General features: G+C 38.9%; 1 long non-coding RNA gene and 1 pseudogene across 1 annotated transcript in view; one reads left to right on the top strand and one right to left on the bottom strand.

The window, feature by feature from the left end:
- The window catches only part of LOC137206201 (uncharacterized), a 75,449-nt gene that overhangs the window by 30,880 nt on the left and 21,747 nt on the right, over nucleotides 1-22,822 (bottom strand). The gene's annotated exons all lie outside the window — the stretch shown is intronic.
- On the top strand, nucleotides 22,137-22,529 carry LOC137205652 (phosphatidylinositol N-acetylglucosaminyltransferase subunit P pseudogene; annotated as a pseudogene).

The raw sequence follows: 22,822 nt of genomic DNA, 5'->3' as shown, positions 1-22,822 counted from the left end.
AGGTTTCCTGACATTCTTGCCCTTCCTCCTTCCCCCAGTACCATGCCCAGTACTGGTTTTAGTGAATTCTGAACGAGGATCTTGATTCTCTGAATTCGCACTTAACTGGAAATGGTAGCTTTGGTAATATGTTAGAGCAGCAAGTAGTTCTTAACCAGGGATGGACATCAGAATCCCCTGGGGAATATCTATTAACATGCCAAGTCTGCTGAATCAGAGTCTGGGTGGAGGGCAGGCATGTGTATTTGGTGAAAGTTCTTGAATAATTTTTTTTAATTGAAGTATAGTTGATTTACAGTATCATACACAGTTGTAAATATCAGGTGCACAGCACAGTGATTCAGCTTTATGTATGTATGTGTGTGTGTATATATATACACACACACACACATATACACATACACACATACATATATATATGAATTTTCAGATTCTTTTCCCTTACAGCTTATTACAAAATATTGAGTATAGTTCACCATGCTATACAGTAGATCCTTGTTAGTTACCTATTTTATATAAAGTAATGTGTATATGTTAATCCCATCCTCCTAATTTATCCACCCGCTCTTCTCCTTTGGTAACCATAAGTTTGTGTTCTATGTCTGTGAGTCTATTTCTGTTTTGTAAATGAGTTCGTTTGTATCTTTTTTTTTTTTTCCAGATTCCACATGTAAGTGATATCATATGATATTTGTCTTTCTCTGTCTGGCTTACTTCACTTAGTAAAATAATCTCTAGTTCCATCCTTGTTGCCACAAATGGCATTATTTCATTCTTTTTTATGGCTGAGCAGTATTCCATCGTGTATATATGCCACATCTTTATCCATTCATCTGTTGATGGACATTTAGTTTTCTTCCATGTCTTGGCTATTGTAAATAGTGCTGCTATGAACATTGGGGTCCATGTAGCATTTTGAATTATAGTTTTCTCCGGATATATGCCCAGGAGTGGGATTGCAGGATCATATGGTAACTCTAGTTTTTAAGGAACCTCCATCGTGTTCTCCACAGTGACCGTACCAATTTACATTCCCACCAACAATATAGGAGGGTTCCTTTTTCTCCACACCCTCTCCAGCATTTATTATTTGTAGACTTATTGATGATGGCCATTCTGACCAGAGTGATGTGATACCTCATTATAGTTTTGATTTGCATTTCTCTAATAATTAGCAATGTTGAGCATCTTTTTATGTGTTTTTTGGCCATTTGTATGTTTTCCCTGGAGAAATGTCTATTTAGATCTTCTACCCATTTTCTGATTGGGTCGTTTGTCTTTTTGATATTGAGCTGTATGAGCTGTTTGTATATTTTGGAAATTAATCCCTTGGAATAACTCTGATGTGCCCTCATGACTAGGAACAACTATTCTATACTAGTGCCTTTCTGTGGCAAGATTGGTACAGACATTCAGAGTAAGTGTTAGAAACATTTATAGCAATGTCTGTTGAATGTAATAAGAAGGTTGAGCTTATACAGGCATACCTGGTAGATTCTACAGGTTTTGTTCCAGACCACCACAATAAAGTGAATACCACAATAAAACAAATACCACAATAAAACAAATACCACATTAAAGTGAATCACACAAATTTTTTGTTTCCCAGTGCATATAAAGGTTATGTTTGCATTATACTGTAGTCTAAGTGTGCAATAGCATTATGTCTAAAAAAAAAGTATATAAAAATAGGACACGGGGAGGGGGAAGGGTAAGCTGGGACGAAGTGAGAGAGTGGCGTGGACTTATATATACTACCAAATGTGAACTAGATAGCTAATGGGAAGCAGCTGCACAGCACAGGGAGATCATCTTGGTGCTTTGTGACCACCTAGTGGGGTGGGATAGGGAGGGCGGGAGGCAGACGCAAGAGGGAGGAGATATGGGGATATATGTATTTGTATAGCTGATTCACTTTGTTATAAAGCAGAAACTAACACACCATTGTAAAGCAATTATACTCCAATAAAGATATTAAAAAAGATACTTTATTGATAAAAAAAAATGCTAACCATTGTCTGACAGCACAAGGTTTCCACAAACCTTCAATTTGTAAAAGTAGCAGTATCTGTGAAGTGCAATAAAACAAGGTATGCCTGTATCGTGCATATCTTTAATTTCATTTTGTGTTTTACAAAATTATGTATCTTACAAAATTATCAGGCTGTGATAGATTGGAAATTTTATAAATTTTCTGGTTTGGCAGTTTTCTGATCTTAGGTGAGTAAGTCTCAATGACCCCTCTGGTAGGTCGTTGAGAGGATTAGCAGTGATGAATGTACCTAAAGCACTTAGCACAGTGCCCGACATTAATAGAAGTTAATGGGATTCCTTCACGGAACAGTTCCTAACAAAACTATCTTCCAGTTGGCTGTTGAAGAACCCAGAATCATCGAGTGTTGTGAGTGAATCTTTTTATTCAGGCTCATGCATCATATTCTAACCAACCTAGAGTACATGGCATGGCAGAGATTTGAGTGCCTTTATAAACCATTCAACCATGAGTAAGGGGGCTCAGTGGCCATGGCACTTACAGGCCAACCCCTGGCTAGCAGATCTTCCCCCAGTCTCCTTCCTGTCTCCTCTCATATTCCCCTTCCCCATAGTACTTTTCTCTGTTTCTTCCCCCAAAGATCCCAACTGCTTTTATTTCTTAAAAAGCACAGTCATTTTCTGTTCCTGAAGGAGCATGGGGGGTAGAAATTTCTGGCCACTGTGGTCTGGCCTCCTGTTCAAGTGTATAAAAATAACCAGACTGTTCATACTGGGCCAATTAACCTCCTGCTGGCATTGGTGCTATGTCCTTATTGTGCTAAAAGAGTATCTGTTCCTTCTTTTGACTTATTACAAAAAGCCCCTTTCTCTTACCTTCATCTTGGTAGATATCAGTATCATTATTATTGGGGGCAGTGTTGCATGATGGTTAAATATAGGTACTTTGAAGCCAGGAACTTTGGACTGAATTCTGACTCTGCTCCTTGTTAGCTGTGTTGCTTAGGGAAAACATAATTTTTAAAAATTATCGTAATTAATATTAGAAGCAATAATATCAGGGCTATTTATTCTAGTGGAGAATGAGTTTGAGCCCTAGCCTAACTTGAATATTCAAGAAGGTGAAATGTAGTAAAAGGCTTTAACAGGCCATCTTTTCTTCGGGATTCCACAATTCTTTTGGATGACAGCACAGATCACTGGTTTGGTCTGACTAATTCTGAACTTCTCTGGTTAGGGTTTTTAAATTTAAGTAATGTGATTTAAAATTCCTCTGTGATTGGGACTTCCCTCGTGGTCCAATGGTTAAGACTCCACGCTTCCACTGCAGGGGCCGCATGTTCGCTCCCTGGTTGGGGAACTAAGATCCCACGTGCCACGCAGCCCAAAAAATAATCATCATAATAAAATAAATAAATAAATGTGAAAAGAAACAGGTGAAATTAGTTTTAAAAAAAATTCCTCTGGGGCTTCCCTGGTGGTGCAGTGGTTGAGAGTCCACCTGCCGATGCAGGGGACACGGGTTCGTGCCCCGGTCCAGGAAGATCTCACGTGCCGCGGAACGGCTGGGCCCGTGAGCCATGGCCGCTGAGCCTGCATGTCCGGAGCCTGTGCTCCGCAACGGGAGAGGCCACAACAGTGAGAGGCCTGCGTACTGAAAAATAAATAAATAAATAAATAAATAATTCCTCTGTGATTTAAAAGTTACTTCCTGTAAACCAGAAGTCTAGAATCTTGATTAGCTCAGATTAAAAATTGTATCAAGAATACTTCCATTTTCTTTCTTTTTTTTTTAAATTGGAATATTGTTGCTTTAACACTCCTGTGTCAGTTTCTGCTGTACAGCAAAGTGAATCAGCCATACGTATACATATATCCCCTCTTTTTTTGGATTTCCTTCCCATTTAGGTCAGCACAGAGCACTGAGCAGAATTCCCTGTGCTATACAGTAGGTTCTCATTAGTTACCTATTTTATCTACCATTTTCTTGAGCCTAACTTCCTACAGAGATTTAATTCTAGCAACTAATTAGATGTTTGCTTCTCCATCTTCCTTCTGTTTATCTCCACTGACTTGTTCACCCTTCAGGCCTAAGCTCAGACAACACTCTCTCAGGAAAGTTGCCTCTGAGCCTGCAAGTCAAGCACATGGACCCCTTTTCTGGCTTCACCGGAGAGGATTGTACCTGGCTGCCCCACCAGTTGGTGAACTTCTTATAGCCTACCTCCCACTGCCCTGTCTCCCCCTGACTTTCACCTCCTTGGTACCTGCCCATCCTTCAGTCCTCAGATCAAATGGTATACCCCCTGTGGAAGCGTTCCCCATTATACAGAGCCATATTCTCCTGTGCTTTTTCTTTAATAGCATTTATCACAAGTCATTTAAAAAAATTTTTTTTTCATGAATGTCTGTCTCACTTAGACTATAAACTCCTTGGAGGCGGGACCATGTTTGCATTTGCTTACTGCTGTGTCCCCATCACCTAGCATGGTACCTTGCTCCCTGTAGCAGTTACTAAATATTTATTGGCTAATACAGGATGCTATTTCATTCATTCATCTCCTTTAGAACAAACTGTCTTATTGGTATTTGTGGCCTCCACAGGCCACGGGTATACAAGCTCTTTATGGTATGAGAGAGAAAGGCAGGAAAATAGGTCTGCATTGAGGCAAACAAGGTGGAAAAATAGGTCTCTATCACCTGTGAACTATTCTTATCAAAAGTTAAACCTGAACCTAATCAAGCCTTTAGGTCTAACTCCTATTTCACAGGAAATAAAGAGATAGAATATTTGATAACACCATGAGGAAGCAATCAAATCCAGAAATTTTAGTTCTGCAAGACAACTGGCCTGGACAAAAAAGGTCATGAAAAGAAAAAGATGGGATGATTCTAAATTGAAAGATTAAACAGGCATAATATACAAATGCATTATATGATCCTTGATTGGCTCCTCATTGGTAAAAGGCAATTACAAAAGATATTTTAACTACAATTTGAGAAGTTGGAATATGGACTCTATATTAGATGATACTTCGGAATTGTTGTTACTTTTCTTAAGTATCTTATGTAGAAAAATGTCCTTATTCTTAAAAGATATATGATAAAATATTTAGGGTGAAGTGTCATGATGTCTACAACTTAGACAAATGATTCAGCAAGAATAAAATACGTGTATAGATAAAGCAAATTTGAGCAAATATTCACAGTCACTTGAATTTGGGTGAAAGGTATACAGATGGTCACTGTAGAAGGTTTTTTGTTTGTTTATGGTTTTTGGATTGAGGGAGTCAGGTTTAATTTACATTGGTATAGAGTAAAATTCAAAAATTTTAAATTTACATCATGTAAAGTTTTATTACTTTTGACAAACACGTGTACTTGTGTAACTACTATCATGATCAAGATCTAGAATATTTCTACTGCCTTCAAAACTCTCCCTTGACTCTTCATAGTCATCCCCTCATCCTACCCCCAACACTTGACAACACTGATCTGTCCTCCATCCCTGTAGTTTTGTCTTTTCCAGAATATGATATAAATGCCTTTTAAGTCTTGCTTCTGTAACTTAGTGTAATAGTTTCCTAGGGTTGCTGTAACGGAGTACCACAAACTAGGTGGCTTAAAACAACAGAAATAATCTCACAGTTCTGGATGCTAGAATTCCAAAATCAGTTTGTCAGAAGGTCCATGCTCTCTGCATCACTCTTGGAGAGAATCTTTTCATGACTTTCTCTTAGTTTCTGGTGTCACCAGCAATCCTTGGCATTCTATATCTTGCAACTGTGTAACTCCAATCTCTGCCTATGACATTGCATGGTGTTCTCCCTGTGTGTTGCCTGTCATTGCATTAGTTCTCCCTGTCTGTCTTTTATAAGGACACCAGTCATATTTGAATAAGGGCCCACCCTATTCAAGCATGACCTCATCTTAACTGATTACATCTGCAAAGACCCTATTTCTAAATAAAGTCACGTTTTGAGATTTTGGGGGTTAGGAGTTCATATTTTTTGGAGGGGAGATACAATTGAACCCATGACACTTAGTATAATGCATTTGAGATTCATCCATGTTTTCACATGTTTCAGGAGTTATCCCATTGTACGAATGTACCACACTTCTTTTTATTGAAGTACAGTTGATTTACAATATTATATTAGTTTCAGGTATACAGCATAGTGATTCAATGTTTTTATAGAGTATACTCCCTTTAAAGTTATTACAGAATAATTGCTATATTTCCCTGTGCTGTACAATATATCCTTGTTCCGTATCTGTTTTATACATAGTAAGTAGTTTGTATCTCTTAATCCCCTACCCTTCTCTTGCCCCTCCTCCCTTCTCTCTGCCAACTGGTAACCACTAGTTAGTTTTCTATATCTGTGAGTTTGTTTCTGTTTTGTTATGTACATTCATTTGTTTCATTTTTTTAGATTCCACATTCCACATATTTGTCTTCAAATTTTTTTAGATTCCACATTTGTTTCATTTTTTTAGATTCCACATTCCACATATTTGTCTTCCTCTGACTTATTTCACTAAGCATAATACTCTCTATGTCCATCCATGTTGTTGCAAATAGCAGAATTTCATTTTTTACAGCTCTAATATTTCATTGTATATATATACCACATATTCTTTGTCCATTCATCTCTTGATGGACACTTGGGTTGCCTCTGTATCTTGGCTACTGTAAATAATGCTGCTATGAACATTGGGGTGCATATATCTTTTTGAATTAATGTTTTAAAAATATATACCCAAGAATGGAATTGCTGTATCGTATGGTAGTTCTAGTTTTAGTTTTTTGAGGAACCTTCATACTGTTTACCATAGTGGCTGCACCAATTTACAGTCCCACCAACAGTGCACAAGAGTTCCCCTTTATCCACATCCTCACCAACATTTGTTATTTGTAGGCTTTTTGATGATAGCCATTCAGACAGGTGTGAAGTGATAGCTCATTATAGTTTTGATTTGCATTTCTCTAATGATTAGCAATGTTGAACATCTTTTCATGTGCCTGTTAGCCATCTGTATGTCTTCTTTGGAAAAGAAGACCTATTCAGTTCTTCTGCCCACTTTTTTTTTTTTTTTTTTGCCCATTTTTTGATCAGGTTGGTTTTTTTTTTTTTTTTGATATTGAGTTGTATGAGCTGTTTGTATATTTGGTGAATGACATATACTCTGAAAACTATAAAACATTTTGAAAGAAATTGAAGATGATACAAAGAAATGGAAAGATATCCCATGCTCTTGGATTGGAAGAATTAATATTGTTAAAACGTCCATACTACCCAAAGCAATCTACAGATTTAGTGCAATCCCTATCAAAATGCCCATGACATTTTTTCACAGAACTAGAAGAAATAATGTTAAAATTTATGTGGGACCATAAAAGATCACAAATTGCCAAAGCAATCTTGAGAAAAAAAGAACAAAGCTGGAGATATCATGCTCCCTGACTTCAGACTATATTACAAAGCTACAGTAATCAAAACAGCATGGTACTTGTCCCAAAACAGACACACTGATCAACGGAACAGAATAGAAAGCCCAGAAATAAACCCATGTACCTATGGCCAATTAATCTATGACGAAGGAGGCAAGAATATACAATGGAGAAAAGACAGTCTCTTCAACAAGTGGTGCTAGGAAAACTGGACAGCTACATGTTAAAGAATTAGATTAGAACATTTCCTCACCATGTGCAAAAATAAATTCAAATGGGTTAAAGACCTAAATGTAAGACCTGAAACCATAAAACTCCTAGAAGAGAGCATAGGCAGAACACTCTTTGACATAAATCATGGCAATATTATTTTGGATCTGTCTTCTAAGGCAAAGGAAATAAAAGCAAAAATAAACAAATGGAACCTAATTAAACTTAAAAGCTTTTGACAGCAAAGGAAACCATTGACAAAACGAAAAGACAATGTGCTGAATGGGAGAAAATATTTGCAAATGACATGACTGATAAGGGATTAATATTCAAAATATATAGACAGCTCATACAACTCAATATCAGAAAAACAAACAACCTGAGTAAAAAAAGGGTATACCACATATTGTTTGTGCATTTATCAGCTGAAGGACATTTGGATTGTTTACATTGTTAGGCAATTATGAAGAAACACTATGAATATAATTTATATTTATACAACACTATAATTATGAACATAGGGCTTCCCTGGTGGCGCAGTGGTTGAGAGTCTGCCTGCTGATGCAGGGGACACGAGTTCGTGCCCCGGTCCAGGAGGATCCCACATGCCATGGAGCGGCTGGGCCCGTGAGCCATGGCCGCTGAGCCTGCACGTCTGGAGCCCCACAACGGGAGAGGCCACAACAGTGAGAGGCCCGCGTACTACAAAAAAAAAAAAAAATTACGAACATAACACTAAATATAACACTATAATTATGAATAAATACTGCTACTATAGACATTTGCATATGGATTTTTGGGTGAACAGAAATTTTCACTTCTCTTGGGTAAATATTGAGGAGTGGGATGTTTAATTCTATGAGAAACTGCCAAACTTTTCCAAAGTGGTGGTACCATTTTCCATTCCCATCAACAATATAGTCCTCCACATTTTCATCAGCACTTGACATTGTTAGTCAAATGGCCGATTACAGCCATTTTAATGCATATGTAGTGGTATTTCATTGTGGTTTTAGTTTGCAATTCCCTAATGACTTATGATATTAAGCATCTTTTCACATGCTTATTTGCCATTTGTATACCTTCTTTGGTGAAGTATCTGTTCAAATATTTTGCCCATTTTTAGTAGGTTATTTGTTGTGTGAGCTCTCTGTGTATTCTGAATACAAGTCCTTTATCAGGTATGTGTTTTTTAAATATTTTCTCCCAATCTGTGGCTTGTCTTTTCTTTTTAATAGTGTCTTTCAAAGAGCAAAGCTTTTAATTTTGATGAAGTCCAGTTTATTTTTATGGGTTGCTCTTTTGATGTCATTGTACATGTTTTTCAGCCCTTCTGTGAGTTTGAGATTTTCTTTTATTTTTTTCTGCTTTTTTGTGGGGGGGGGGCGTGCTGCTGAAGAAATGAAACGTTTCATAGTAAAAAGTTGGGAGGAAAAAGAAGGCAGAGACAGCTATTTTTTAAAAAAGCAAGCAATTATTAAAAGGCAAACAAATGGAGTTTTTTAAAAACTCCATTCTGGCTCCTTTTCACCCTTTAGTCTTCTGCAGATGCAGTCCCCTTCAAACCTTCTGTTTCTTCTTCAGTTCCTTGTTTAATCAATCTCAGAGAACAAGAGAGAGCAGGAGTGAGAGACACAGAGGGAAATGTGATTCTGGAACATTCCAGAGTTCATGATGGGGAGTTTTGGACTAGAGTGGTAGTGATCCAGACTCCTCAGCCTCAGCAACTGGAGTTGATTTTGGCTGTGAAATGAACACCCAGCTCTTACTAAAAGCAGACTCTGAGACTGCAGAGGGATAGACAGTTCTGCTGGTCTCTGGGGTCTGACTTGGTGCTGCCTCAGTTACTGACGAACCTCAGGCAGTTGGCAGGCCTCCATGCCTCAGCCAGACCTGGTGAAGAGGCTTGCTGAAGCTGCAGTCTGGACCTGCAGTCTGAGGTAGTCCTCAGTATGGCAGGTAACATCTTGTTGCATGTAGAAGTCCTCCAAAACCAGAAGATGAGCAAAGGGAATTCCAGCCTCTGAACTGGCTTCCTCTCCTCCTGCTTCCCAGCTGTCTTCCTGCTGTACACACCTCTGTCATCTCTCCTGGGCAGAGGTTTGTCCATCCCATCCTATTCAGAGACTGTTGGTATCTCCCTCACACCACCCCCTCTATGATGCTTTGAAGTTGGTTTGAAGGGACAATAAGAACCTAGGACAGACTCCCTGTAGGATCTTTCAAGGTGGTAACCCAGATAGAGGAAGACCTAAGACATTTTTTGAACTCCTTGTCATGACCCTCTGGTTTCCCTTGCTTTCCCTGCTGTTGCACTCATTCTGCCAAAAAGGAAAAAGTTGAAAACAGATGGAAGCTTGACTCAATTTGGGTCCTAATTTTCTGATTCCTGGCCTGAGCCTGTGTCAGATGACCTGAGTTAGCTCTGTCATAAATTATATTCTGGATGATCTTTGGAACAGGTCCTTCTGGATGGTCTTTGGAATACCCTAACCTGCCCGAGTCTGTTTTGAGTTAAACCCAGCATTGTCACTTTTTCAAAAATAGGCTTCTCCCCAGGAGAAGGCACCTCTCTTTATTAGGGCCACAGCTAACTTTGAACCCTGCTGGCTGCCTTCAGTACATGGGTGATATGGTGGCTTTTGTGTGTCACTGACTTCTCGAAGTTCATACCTTGCAAACCAGCCAGACCCTATTTCATGCTTGATTCAGCCATATTGGAGTTTCCCTGTGGCCAGGTTCTCACTCCCCCAATCAGCTTCAGGTGCTTCCCCAGCACCACCAACTCCTTATCCTAGAGCACCTGCTAAGTACAGCCAATCTCCACGGCACTATTAGTACATGGTTGCTGCTCCCAATAGAACAACAGCTGATGTTACTATAGCACTTTTCTATTTAGAAAGCACAGTTAAACACAGTCTTACTTCATGCTTACCCCAACCTTGTGAAGTAGCTACTCTTACTCCCATTTTTCAGGTGAGGAATCTGAGGCTCAAAGAGATAAAGTCACTTATCCATGGTTACACAGCTTGTTTTGAGAGGGACAAAACTGGGATTCAAACCCAGGTCTTCTGAGAAAAATAAAATATATGTCTGTAGTTGCTTTTATAAAATATCCTTGGAAATATATATAAGAAACTATTTTCATGGATGACCTATTGGAAAAAGAGAACTGGGTGGCAGAGGGACAGGAATGGCAGAAAGGTTTCCCACTATATGTACCATTCTGTGAACCATGTTACCGTATTATCCATTTAAAAAAAAAAAAAAGCTTGTCCCTGCCTTACTTCTTTGGCCTGATCTGCTGATTCCTCTATCGGTGACCAGCTTAAAAACCACTCAGCTGAATGCATTAAGGCATCATGCTCCTGGAACTGGCAGTATTTTTGGTGTAAAATTCGTGTATAGCTTCAGTTTTCCAGCATGAATCCATTTTACATTACGTTAATTTAATGTGTGGAGACATACCCAATCTCATTTAGGGAAAAAAAGAAAGCTCTATTTTCCTTGTCAAGGCAGGCCTGACCTGTTTTCTGGGCATTGCATCTCAGCCAGCCTAGTAAGTGTCTGAGACTGCAGGGAGGTAACAGCACTTCCAGTGTCATCAGCCAGGGGAGGATCTGGGATGATCCACTGTTCTGGTAATTCAGAATTTGAGGACAGGATGGGGGATTTTTCCCTCTGTCAGATTCTTAGAGCTTGGCAGACCTTCTCTCTGGCAAACAACAATTTGGTGAAAAATTAGTCTCTGAGAATTGTCCTAAGGGCATACTGCAAATGAAGAAACATTCTTTCAGTAAGAACAGGGAGGGGCTCTGGCATTTGGGACACGGACAAGCTCCTTTACCCCTGCTCCCTGCTTCATGTTCTGGAAGTTCTACCCCAGAAGTTCTACATATTATACAAGTACAGCCAAGAAGACAGGGGCTCCTCCCCAGAATCCCCCCATCTGGGATTACAGTTTAACCCCAGGAGGGACAGGCTGCTAGTTTTCTCACACCTCTACCATAGCCCCTTGTTGCAAAAGCTCTATAGCAGGCAAGCACAGCAGAGAGGACCAGGTCTCCTTTCCCCCATCCAGGCTTCACTCATAGAAACTGGATCACTCATACATTGCTGGAAGGAATGTCAAATGGTACAGCCACTCTGGAAATCAGTTTGGCAGTTTCTTAAAAACCTAAACATACAACTACCATACAACATAGCAATTGCAATCCTGGGCATTTATCCCAGAGAAACGAAGACATATGTTCAAACCAAAACCTGTACACATATGTTTATAGCAGCTTTATTTATAATAGCTCAGAACTGGAAACAACCCAAATGTCCTTCAACAGGTGAATGGTTAAACAAACTGATGCATCCATACAATGGAATACTCCTCAGCAATAAAAAGAAACTATTGATCATGAAATAACCTGCATGAATCTCCAGAGAATTATGCTGAGTGGAAAAAAAATCCCAAAGGGTTATATACCATATTATTTTATTTACATAACATTCTCTAAATGGAAAAATTATAGAAATGAGGAAGAGATTAGTGGTTGCCAGGGATAAGGAGGGGTGGGGGCAGGAGGAAATTGGGTGTGGCTATAAAAGGATAACATAAGGGATCTTAGTGGTGATAGAAATGTTCTGTATCTTGACGGTATCAGTGTCAATATCCTGACTGTGATGTTGTACTATAGTTTCGCAAGATGTTACATGGGAAAAACCGAGTAAAGGATTTTTGTATATCTCTATATTATTTCTTACAGGTATATGTAAATCTACAATTAAATCAAAATAAAAAGCTTAATTTTTTAAAAAATTGGAAAGGATTTGAATAGACATTTGTCCAAAGATGTACAGATGGCTAATAAGTACATGCAAAGATGCTCAACATTATGAGTCATTAGAGAAATGCAAATCGAAATCACAATGAGATAGTATAGCTATAACCAAAAGCCAGACAATAACAAGTGTTGGGGAAGAAATTAAAACCCTTATACATTGCTAGTGGGAATGTAAAATGGTGCAGTCGCTTTTGAAAACGCTTTTGTACCACATGGATGATCCTTGAAAACATTTTAAGTGAAAGAAGTCAATCACAAAGACCACATATTACATTTACATTTACACTTATTATATTTACAATTATATTTATATCAAATGTCCAGAATAGGCAAATCTATAGAGACAAAGTAGGTTAATGGTTGCCTGGGGGCAACCTGTGTGACTGCTAATGGGTATAGGATTTCCTTGGGGGAGAATGAAAATGTCTAAAATTAGATTGTGGTGATGGTTGCTCAAACCTGTGAACTTACAGGTAAGAACATTGCCTTTTACCCTCTAAATGGGCAAATACTGGGTTGGCCAAAAAGTTCATTCGGGTTTTCCATAGGTGCTTACAGAAAAACTGGAATGAAATTTTTGGCCAACCCAGTAGTATGGTATGTGAATTATATCTCAATAAAGCTAAAAAAAAAAAAAAAAAGCTTGAATTCAAGCTATCTTTTTTTTCCCAATAAATAAATAATTTCTTTATTTATTTTGGCTGTGTTGGGTCTTCGGTGCTACGCGTGGGCTTTCTCTAGTTGCGGCGAGCGGGGGCTACTCTTCGTTGCGGTGTGCGGGCTTCTCATTGCGGTGGTTTCTCTTGTTGTGGAGCACGGGCTCTAGGCGCGTGGGCTTCAGTAGCTGTGGCGCTTGGGCTCCGTAGTTGTGGCTCGAGGGTTGTAGAGCACAGGCTCAGTAGTTGTGGCACACGGGCTTAGTTGCTCCATGTCATGTGGGATCATCCCGGACCAGGGATCAAACCCGTGTCCCCTGCATTGGCAGGCGAATTCTTAACCACTGCGCCACCAGGGAAGTCCCTCAAGCTGTCTCTTTCACACTCTTTTTAAAAATTTTTATTTGGAAAAAATTTAAAGTCACAAAAAGTTGCAAGATTTACCAATCACTGACATTTTGCCTATTTTTAAGGTCAAATTTCATTGGCTTCAGGCTGATCTATTCATTAGTTTTTTCTGTAGGCCTGGGCTTCAGATTGTGTTGCTTACTCTACTCCAGTGGTTTTCAGTAGGGCCATTTGGCGATGTTTGGAGACATTTTGGAGGCAGCTGCTACCGGCATCTAGTGCACAGAGGCCAGGGAGGCTGTTAAACATCTGACAGCACAGGGCAGCTCTCCCAACAAAAACCTATCTGGACCAAAATGCTAATAGTGCCAAGATTGAGAAACCTGTTGTACTCAGTGTATTTATCAAAAAGAGAAATATTATGGTCTGGTTAAACAGAGTGGGGATTTTATTCTCAGATGAGAGCTTTGGAGTGTGGAATGTGTGTATCTCATATGATTTATCAGTTGGTCTTTCAGTTGGTTCTCTCACCCTAAACATTTGCCTGTTGCCTAGGAGGGTAGGAGCCAGACAGAAAGTGCTGCAGCATCTGAGCAACACTATAAACTAATAGCCACTTAAGTATTTGGAAAAGATGATAGGGCAGCAACTGGGAAGTCAGGTGGCAGCATTAACAGGGCCCAGGGGGACAGTAAATCCTGTGGATTGGGAGGTCTGGTCCTAGTTTGAGGCAGCCTTGTCATGGCACTGGGATAAACCACAGCTATAGAACTTCAAGGATCCAAGAGGGTATTTCATACATGACTTTGTGCTACTGTGTTTCCCTCATGAAATGGTGTCACTGTGGCCATTCCCAGAGGTTGATTGCCGTGGGGGTGACTATATGCTAGGATATCTCTACATTCAGCTACCCAAGTCTTTCAGTGGATATGCCCCTCCCAGTGCCATATGATGGGCCTCTGTGGGGTTTTTCATGGCCTCTAGAGAAGATGGGAACCACAAAGGGAATCTTGGGTCTTTTGAAAGGCCATTGCGTAGGAAGTTGAAGTTTTATCCACCATTTCATATATACGCCATGATGGGCCTAGGGTGGGTATGTGGGAGGGTGCTGGTCATGAACCCCTGAATCCTTTATTTCTGCATATTCCCAGAATGTCTGAAGAGAGTATCCTGCTCAGAGAGGGCACTCAAAAATTTTCAGTAAATATTTGAGTCTCTCCTGTGTCTCAGGCACTGTATGAGGCACACTAGTGGACAAGAGAGACTAGACCCCTAACCTCAGACAGCATATATTAAAAGTAATATATATTTATTCATCAGTTGATTTTTCTCTGTTGAGAAACTGGCTTTATCACATCTTTGCTAGTTATCATCAGAAAGTTTTCAAGATGAATAATCCTTGCCCATGAGAGCGACATAGGGGCCATCTGTTGATTTTTCTAGAAGGGTTAATAATCATCAGCTGGAGTATGAGACTACTTGAAAATCCTTCTTAAGATATTTATAGTGAAATGGAAAATACAGGCGTATAAAGTGAACCTAAAACTTTGAAGACATCATATGGGAAAAGCTGAATGATGGCTTTTTAAAACAATATTACTGGGGCTTCCCTGGTGGCGCAGTGGTTGAGAGTCCACCTCTCGATGCAGGGGACATGGGTTCGTGCCCCGGTCCGGGAGGATCCCACATGCCGCGGGGCGGCTAGGCCCGTGAGCCATGGCTGCTGAGCCTGCGCGTCCGGAGCCTGTGCTCTGCCACGGGAGAGGCCACAACAGTGAGAGGCCCGCGTACCGCAAAAAAAAAGAAAAAAAAATGTTACTGCATTTGAGTATTAAAAGTTAAGAGCATTCTTTAAAGCGAAATATAATCATTGTGGATGATAAATACTAATTTGGCCACATCTATTTTTCCTTTTAACTGATCTTAGTTCTGTTTTCCTTTTTGTTATTCTGTTTTACATAAAATATTTTAATTTTAAAATTTCTTCAAAGCTTTTTTGTCATGGGGTGGAGTATAAATAAATACTTTTTTGAAAAATCAGACCGGAATGTGGACAATAGATGTCCCCTGAGTTGAAGGTCAGGAAAGGCAGGGGTGGAAACAGGTATACTAGGAAGGATGGAAAGTCCCCTGATAGCATTATGCCTCTATGAGGTCCTGAGCACAGTTCTGTGTCATTCCAGACAAAACTGACCTTTGTCTAAAGAGTTATTTTTTTAAAGCCAAATATTTTTGGTACACCAAGGTCCTCTACTCCTTAGATAACTGAGATCCAGTAACTGTACAGTAACATGGTTTTATCCATGTTTGCAAGCTTGATACAATGAACAGAAGTTGAAGAAAATGAGAGACTTGAACTTGGATGATAATCTGGGAATCTTCCTTAACAGAATCCACTAGAAAAGGATAGGGTGCTCTCTCAGGTTGAAAATCAGTCCCATTTTGTCACAGGTGAACTTTGTTAGCTTTGTCCTATATCTTTGCAAAGCACAGGCAGAATCTGAACCCCTTTTTGGAGATCCAGAGAGTAAATGCCATTTCTTTTACCTGGAGTTTCAAACAGCCAACTTTGAGGCTCTGCTGGATCCAGGCAGTGATTTCCTTCTTTAACTCTTCCACAGAGTTGTGGAGTTTTGGGGGGTTTTTTTGCCTCTGAGCACCACAGAGATTTCCCTGACACAGTTTCCTGTGTTCACACGTAATTACTAGTGAGCCCATTACTGATGGCTCATAGGGATGACTTCGGAGGAACTGGCTTCCTCTCGTGCTCTGATCTTGCCTCTACAGTCCCTCATATGCAGGAGCTGAGTCTCCTCCACCCTCAAAGAGCCTAACTTGGAGCCAGGCATACAGACATGGCTAGTTAGTATTGGCTTAATTGTTTCAAGACGTTTATGGCTCTCTAAAAGAAAGTATGTACACATCTATTAGAATGGCTGAAGCAAAATTAGAAGTAACACCAAATGTTAGCAAGGATGCAGAAAAACTGAATCACTCATACATTGCTGATAATAATGTAAAATGGTACGGCCAGTCTGGAAAACAGTTTGGCAGTTTCTTACAAACCTAACACACACTTACCATATGACCCAGCAATTTCATTCCTTGCATATTTATCCTAGAGTAATAAAATCCTGTGCTCACACAAAAACCTATTCACGAATGTTTATAGCAGTTTTATTCTTAATAGCCAAAAAGCAGAAATAACCAGATGTCCTTCAACAGCAGGTGAATGGTTAAACAAACTTTGGTACTTCTATTTATTTATTTATTTATTTATTGCCCACGCCTCACGGCATGCGGGATCTCAGTTCCTCGACCAGGGATCGAACCCATGCCCCCTGCAGGGGAAGCCCAGAGTCCTACCACTGGACCACTAGGGAATCCCCCAAACTTTGGTACTTTTATACCATAGAATACTGTACAGCAATAAAAAGGAATGAACTATTGATTAAAAAGCCCATCGAAAAAGATACTATATGATTCCATTTATAGAACATTCATAAAATAATAAAATTTTAGAAATGGAGGACGGATTAGTGGTTGCCTGGGATTAGGGTTGTAAGGAGAAGGAGCAGGATGAAGGTGGGTGTGGTTATGAAAGGCAACAAGAGAGCTCCTGTGGTTATGTAATTGTCCTGTATTTTGACTGGGGTAGTGGATATACAAACCTATTCATGTGATTAAATTGTATGAACACATGCATGAGTACAAGTTAAATTAAAGAAATCTAAATAAAATTGGTGATTGTACTAATGCCAGTATTCTGGTTGTAATAGTGTTTTGCGAGCTATTAGCATTGGGGGTAAACTGGGTAAACAGTGTACAGATCTCTCTGTATTCTTTCTTACAACTGCATGTGAATCCACACTTAATAAAATTTCAACAGCCGTTCATGATTAAAAAAAAAAAACTCAGCAAACTGGAAATAGAGGGGAACTTCCTCAGTATGACAAAGAGCACCCACAAAAATCCTTGTCCTCCCCAGCAGCAGGCTTTTTTTTTTTAAGCCATTCTCATAGGTATATAGTGGTATCATGTTGTTGTAATTTGCAATTCCCTAAGGACAAATAATACAGAGCATCTTTTCATATGCTTAATAATCATTTGTGGATCTTCTTTGATGAGGTATCTGTTCAGATCTTTTGTTCATTTTTTAATTGGGTTGTTTATTATCTTATCATTGAGTTCTAAGAGTTTGTATAATTTATATACAAGTCCTGTATCAGATATATGTTTTGCAAATATTTTCTCCAAGTCTTTCACTTGTCTTTTCATTATTTTAATGGCGTCTCTTGCAAAGAAATTTAATTTTAATAAGGTCAAACTTATTAATGTTTCTTTCCTGGATCATGCTATTGGTGTTATATTTAAAAACTCGTTACCAGACCCAAGGTCTTGCAGATTTTCTCCATTGTTTTCTTCAAGAAGTTTTGTAGTTTTGCGTTTTACATTTAGGTCTATGGTCCATTTTGAGTTACTTTTTATCAATATATAAGGTGTAAGGTCTGTGTCTAGGTTCATTTTTTTGCATGTGGACATCCATCACCATTTGTTCAATCACCATTTATTGACAAGACTACCCTTTCTCCATTGAGTCACTTCTGCCCCTTTGCCAAAGATCAGTTGGTTATACTTGTGTGGGTCTATTTTTGGACTCTCTCTTCTGTTTCATTGATCTACATGTCTGTTTCTTCACAAGTACCATGTTGTCTTGATTATTGAAAACATACTGTAGTAAGTCTTGAAATTAGGTAGTGTGAGTCTGGAAACTTTGTTCTTTTTCTTCAGTATTGTGTTGGCTATTCTAGGTCCTTTGCCTTTACATATAAACTTTAGAATCAGCTTGTTATTATCTACAAAATAGCTTGCTGAGATTTTGATTTTGATTATATTGAATCTACAGATTAAGTTGGGAAGAATTGACATCTTAACAATATTGAGTCTTCCAATCCATGAAGATGAAATAGTTTTATTTATTTAAACCTTCTTTGCATCAGTGTTTTCTAATTTTCCCCATAGAGTCCTGCACATATTTTATTAGGCTTATTCCTAAAATTTTCATTTATTGAGTGCTATTTTTTAAATTAAATTAAATTAAATTAATTTTTTTTATTTTTGGCTGTGGTGGGTCCTCGTTGCTGCACGAGGACTTTCTCCAGTTGCGGCGAGCGGGGGCTTCTCACTGCGGTGGTTCCTCTTGTTGCGGAGCATGGGCTCTAGGCACACGGGCTTCAGTAGTTGTGGCATGTGGGCTCAGTAGCTGTGGCGCACAGGCTTAGTTGCTCCACAGCATATGGGATCTTCCCGGACCAGGGATCAAACCTGTGTCCCCTGCATTGGCAGGTGGATTCTTAACCACCGTGCCACCAGGGAAGTCCCTATTGAATACTATTTTAAGTGGAATTGCTTTTTGAAATTTTAGATTCTAATAGTTCATTGTTATTATATAGGAAAGTAATTGACTTTTGTGTATTAACATTGTATCCTGAGACTTTGCTATACTCACTTTTTAGTTCCAGGAGGGTTTCTTGTCAATTCTTTGGGATTTTCATGTCATCTGTGAATAGAGTTGTGTTTCTTCCTTTCTAATCTATATAGCGTTTATTTCCTTTTTTTGCCTTAAAGCACTAGCTAGGAATTCCAGTACAATGTTGAATAAGAGTGGTGTGAGAGGACATCGTTGCCTTGCTCCTTATAATAGGGGAAAGCATCCAGTTTCTCACAACTAAGTATGATGTTAGAGCTGAACAGATACCTCACCAAAGAAGATCTATAAATGGTTAACAAGCATATGAAGAGATGCTCAGTATCATTTGTCATTAGGGAATCGCAGATTACAACAATGTGATACCACTATATACCTATGAGAATGGCTCAAAAAAAAAAACCGCTGGAGAGGACAAGGAGCAACAAGAACTCTCATTCATTGCTGTTGGAAATCCAAAGTGGTAGAGCCACTTTGGAAACAGTTTAGTAGTTTCTTACAAAACTAAACGTAATCTTACCATATAATCCAGCAATCATGCTCCTGATTTGAAAACTGATGTCCCAACTGGCAACACAAAAACCTGCATGTGAATGTGTATAACAACTTGATTCATAATCTTCATCAATAGGTGAACGACTAAACAAAGTATACATCCATACAGTAGAATGTTATACAGCAGTAAAAAGAAGCTGTTCAAGACATGGATGAATCTTAAATGCATACCACTAAGTGAAGGAAGCCAGTCTGAAAAAAAACAACAGATGTATGAGTCCAATTACAAGACATTCTATAGAGATGGTGAGCAAACTATAGAGATGGTGAGCAGATAAGTGGCTGCCAGGGGTTCAGGGTTGGAGAGACTTGAAAAGGTGAAACCCAGGGGATTTTTTTAGGGCAATGAAACTATTCTGTATGATACTGTAATGGTGAATACAGCATTAAGCATTTTTCAAAGCCATTGAGCTTTGCATTACAAAGAAAAAATCTTGATGTACGCAAATTAAAAGAAGTAATTTAAAGGGTCAGAGATCCCATGATGGAATACAAGATGTGACTAAAGAATATAAATATATTCCAAATGTGTGAAACAACCTCACTGAAATAGGAAGGGAAATAACATGCTGACCTAAGTACTTTGGAAATGAGAGGAGTCTATATGACTAAAAGCAAAAAGAATTGTATATAAGTACCATTTTCCATGGGGGTGTGGGTTAGGAATTCTGAAACTACTATACATGTATATTGGAATTGAAGAATTAAATAAATGAATGATGGGTGATGGGAGCAAGGTTGTTAGAGTGGGAGGTTATAGATAAGCAAGCGGAAGAAGCTAGAATAATACATGTCCTAATGGATTAGAGTTGGAAATATCAGTATGAACGCATGTTTAGCTTAATATAGGTACAAGTGGTTACAAATAGAAATATTTAAGACGTGTATATATATATGGGTTAGTATACACATCTATGTTTATTTGTTCTGTCAACTGAGAGCACCTAAAAGATATGACACCCCAGTAACAATGAACACACCTAGAGCCCAGATCTTGGTTTCTAATACCATTCTCCAACAAAAGGAACCAAGGCTCCTTGGAGAAAAAGCTGATTCTAGGAATGGGGCAGGCTAGCTACAATTTGAGCCTAGAACATTTTGTAGTGCCAGGAAGTTAAAAAAAAAATGTTCACAAAAACAAAAATCAAAAACCCCTACAGTGATGGTCATGTGTCAAAGGGATATCAGAGCCAATGGAATAGAGCTCTTAATGGCCAAAGCTGGAACAATTTGAGCAACAAAATTAATAAAGTAGTATTGTATTATAACTCTAAGTATAAAATTCATGATTCCATACTGGTATAAATAAATGACTGAATAAATAAGTAAATTGGGGAGACTAGATATATCTCTCATACAAGTAATTGATGTAGATATTCTGCCCTTAAGAGGATGGAACATTATTTTCCACTCCTTAAATGTGGGTTGTATGTGGTGACTTTCTTCCAAAGAGTACAGTATGGAAAGAGAGAGGAAAAAAAGAGTAAGTTTACAGTAAAGAAGCCTGACAAACACTATCAGCCAGGTGATCAAGGGTAACATCAGCAGTGATGTCATATTGTTAATATGTTCCCTTGATATGATGTGATGAGGATGGCACTTTACCTCTGTGGTCGTCCTCCCCAAAACACATTACCCCAGTCTAACCGTGAGAAAAACGTCAGACAAATCACAACTGACAGATATTCTACAAAACATTAGACCAGGACCCCTCAAAACTCTTAAGGGTCATAAAAAAAAAACACCAAAAAAAACCACCAAGAAAAGTCCAAGAAACAGTCACAGCCAAGAGGAGCTAAGGAGATATAACTGCGAATGTAGTATTGTATCCTGGATGGGATCTTGTTGCAGAAAAAAGACATTAAGGGAAAACTGAGGAAATCTCAAGTATTAGCTTTAGTTAACAAGAATGTATCAAGATTGACCCATTAATTGTGAAATGCGAATGATAGGGGAAACAGGATGTGGAGTATATGAGAACTCTCTGTACTATCTTTACAATAATTCTGTAAATCTAAAACTGTTCTAAGAACCTAGGGGCAGGACAGGAATAAAGATGCAGACATAGAGAATGGACTTGAGGACATGGGGAGGGGGAAGGGTAAGCTGGGACAAAGTGAGAGAGTGGCATGGACTTATATATACTACCAAATGTAAAATAGCTAGTGGGAAGCAGCCACATAGCACAGGGAGATCAGTTCGGTGCTTTGTGACCACCTAGAGGGGTGGGATAGGGAGGGTGGGAGGGAGACACAAGAGGGAGGGGATATGGGGATATATGTATACATATAGCTGATTCACTTTGTTATACAGCAGAAACTAACACAACATTGTAAAGCAATTATACTCCAATAAAGATGTTTAAAAAAAATAAGATAAAAAAGAAAAATAAAACTGTTCTAAAAAAAATTATTTTGAAATAAAAGGAATGGGCATGGTCCCTGTGCCACCTGAAGGGGGTCCTACTGCACCTGTGCCCAGGCTGGGGGCACCATCGCCCCTTGGTCTTTCCTTCCATTTTTCCTCTCTACCCATCTCCCTCTGCTGTGCTTGTTTGTGCAGAGGGCTCAGTTCTGAGACTGTCTAAAGCCATTGGGAAAATGGTGGAAAATTCACCATCATCATTGCCAGAAAAAGCGATTTATGCCTTTGTTCTTAAGCTCCCAGTTTGGCTTCACACTCCATCTCCTGTGTGTCTTTATTCCTGAATCTTGGCTTAACTCCTCAGGCTTAAGCTTTTGGCCTCAAAAATATTGGACAGTTACATTATCTGTCCACCTCCTATTTCTTTTTTTTTCTGTCCATCTCCTATTTCTATAGTAAGTGGCTACAATAACCAGCTATGTACTCTTATTTGGAGTTCATACAGTCACAGATAACTATGCTAAAAATCAACAGAAGAAATACCGAGAGAAGTCATCCCAGATATTCCTCTTGGTGAAGTAAATCAAGTGTTCTTTCTTGCAGCCAAAGAACTTTATACTCCAAACTGAGTTATATGTAGACTTAGTAACACAAAGCATTTATGTTTTTGAAATAGTAATTTTGACCACAATTATATTACCTCTTCTCTTATTAATACCCAGTATTCAGATGTTAAAAAAAAGTAAGTTGAACTTCTTTTAGATTAAGTTCTATTAATAATGTAAATGTTCTTACATATTAGTTATTATGAATAGAATAAGTAAAATCCTGCATTACCAAAAAATTTAAAAATAAATAAAAGGGGCTTCCCTGGTGGTGCAGTGGTTGAGAGTCCGCCTGCCGATGCAGGGGACACGGGTTC

Source organism: Pseudorca crassidens, chromosome 14 (assembly GCF_039906515.1).
Source record: "Pseudorca crassidens isolate mPseCra1 chromosome 14, mPseCra1.hap1, whole genome shotgun sequence".
Lineage (NCBI taxonomy): Eukaryota > Metazoa > Chordata > Mammalia > Artiodactyla > Delphinidae > Pseudorca > Pseudorca crassidens.
The sequence above is the reverse complement of the archived record's forward strand: the minus strand, read 5'-3'. Positions and strand labels throughout refer to the sequence as shown.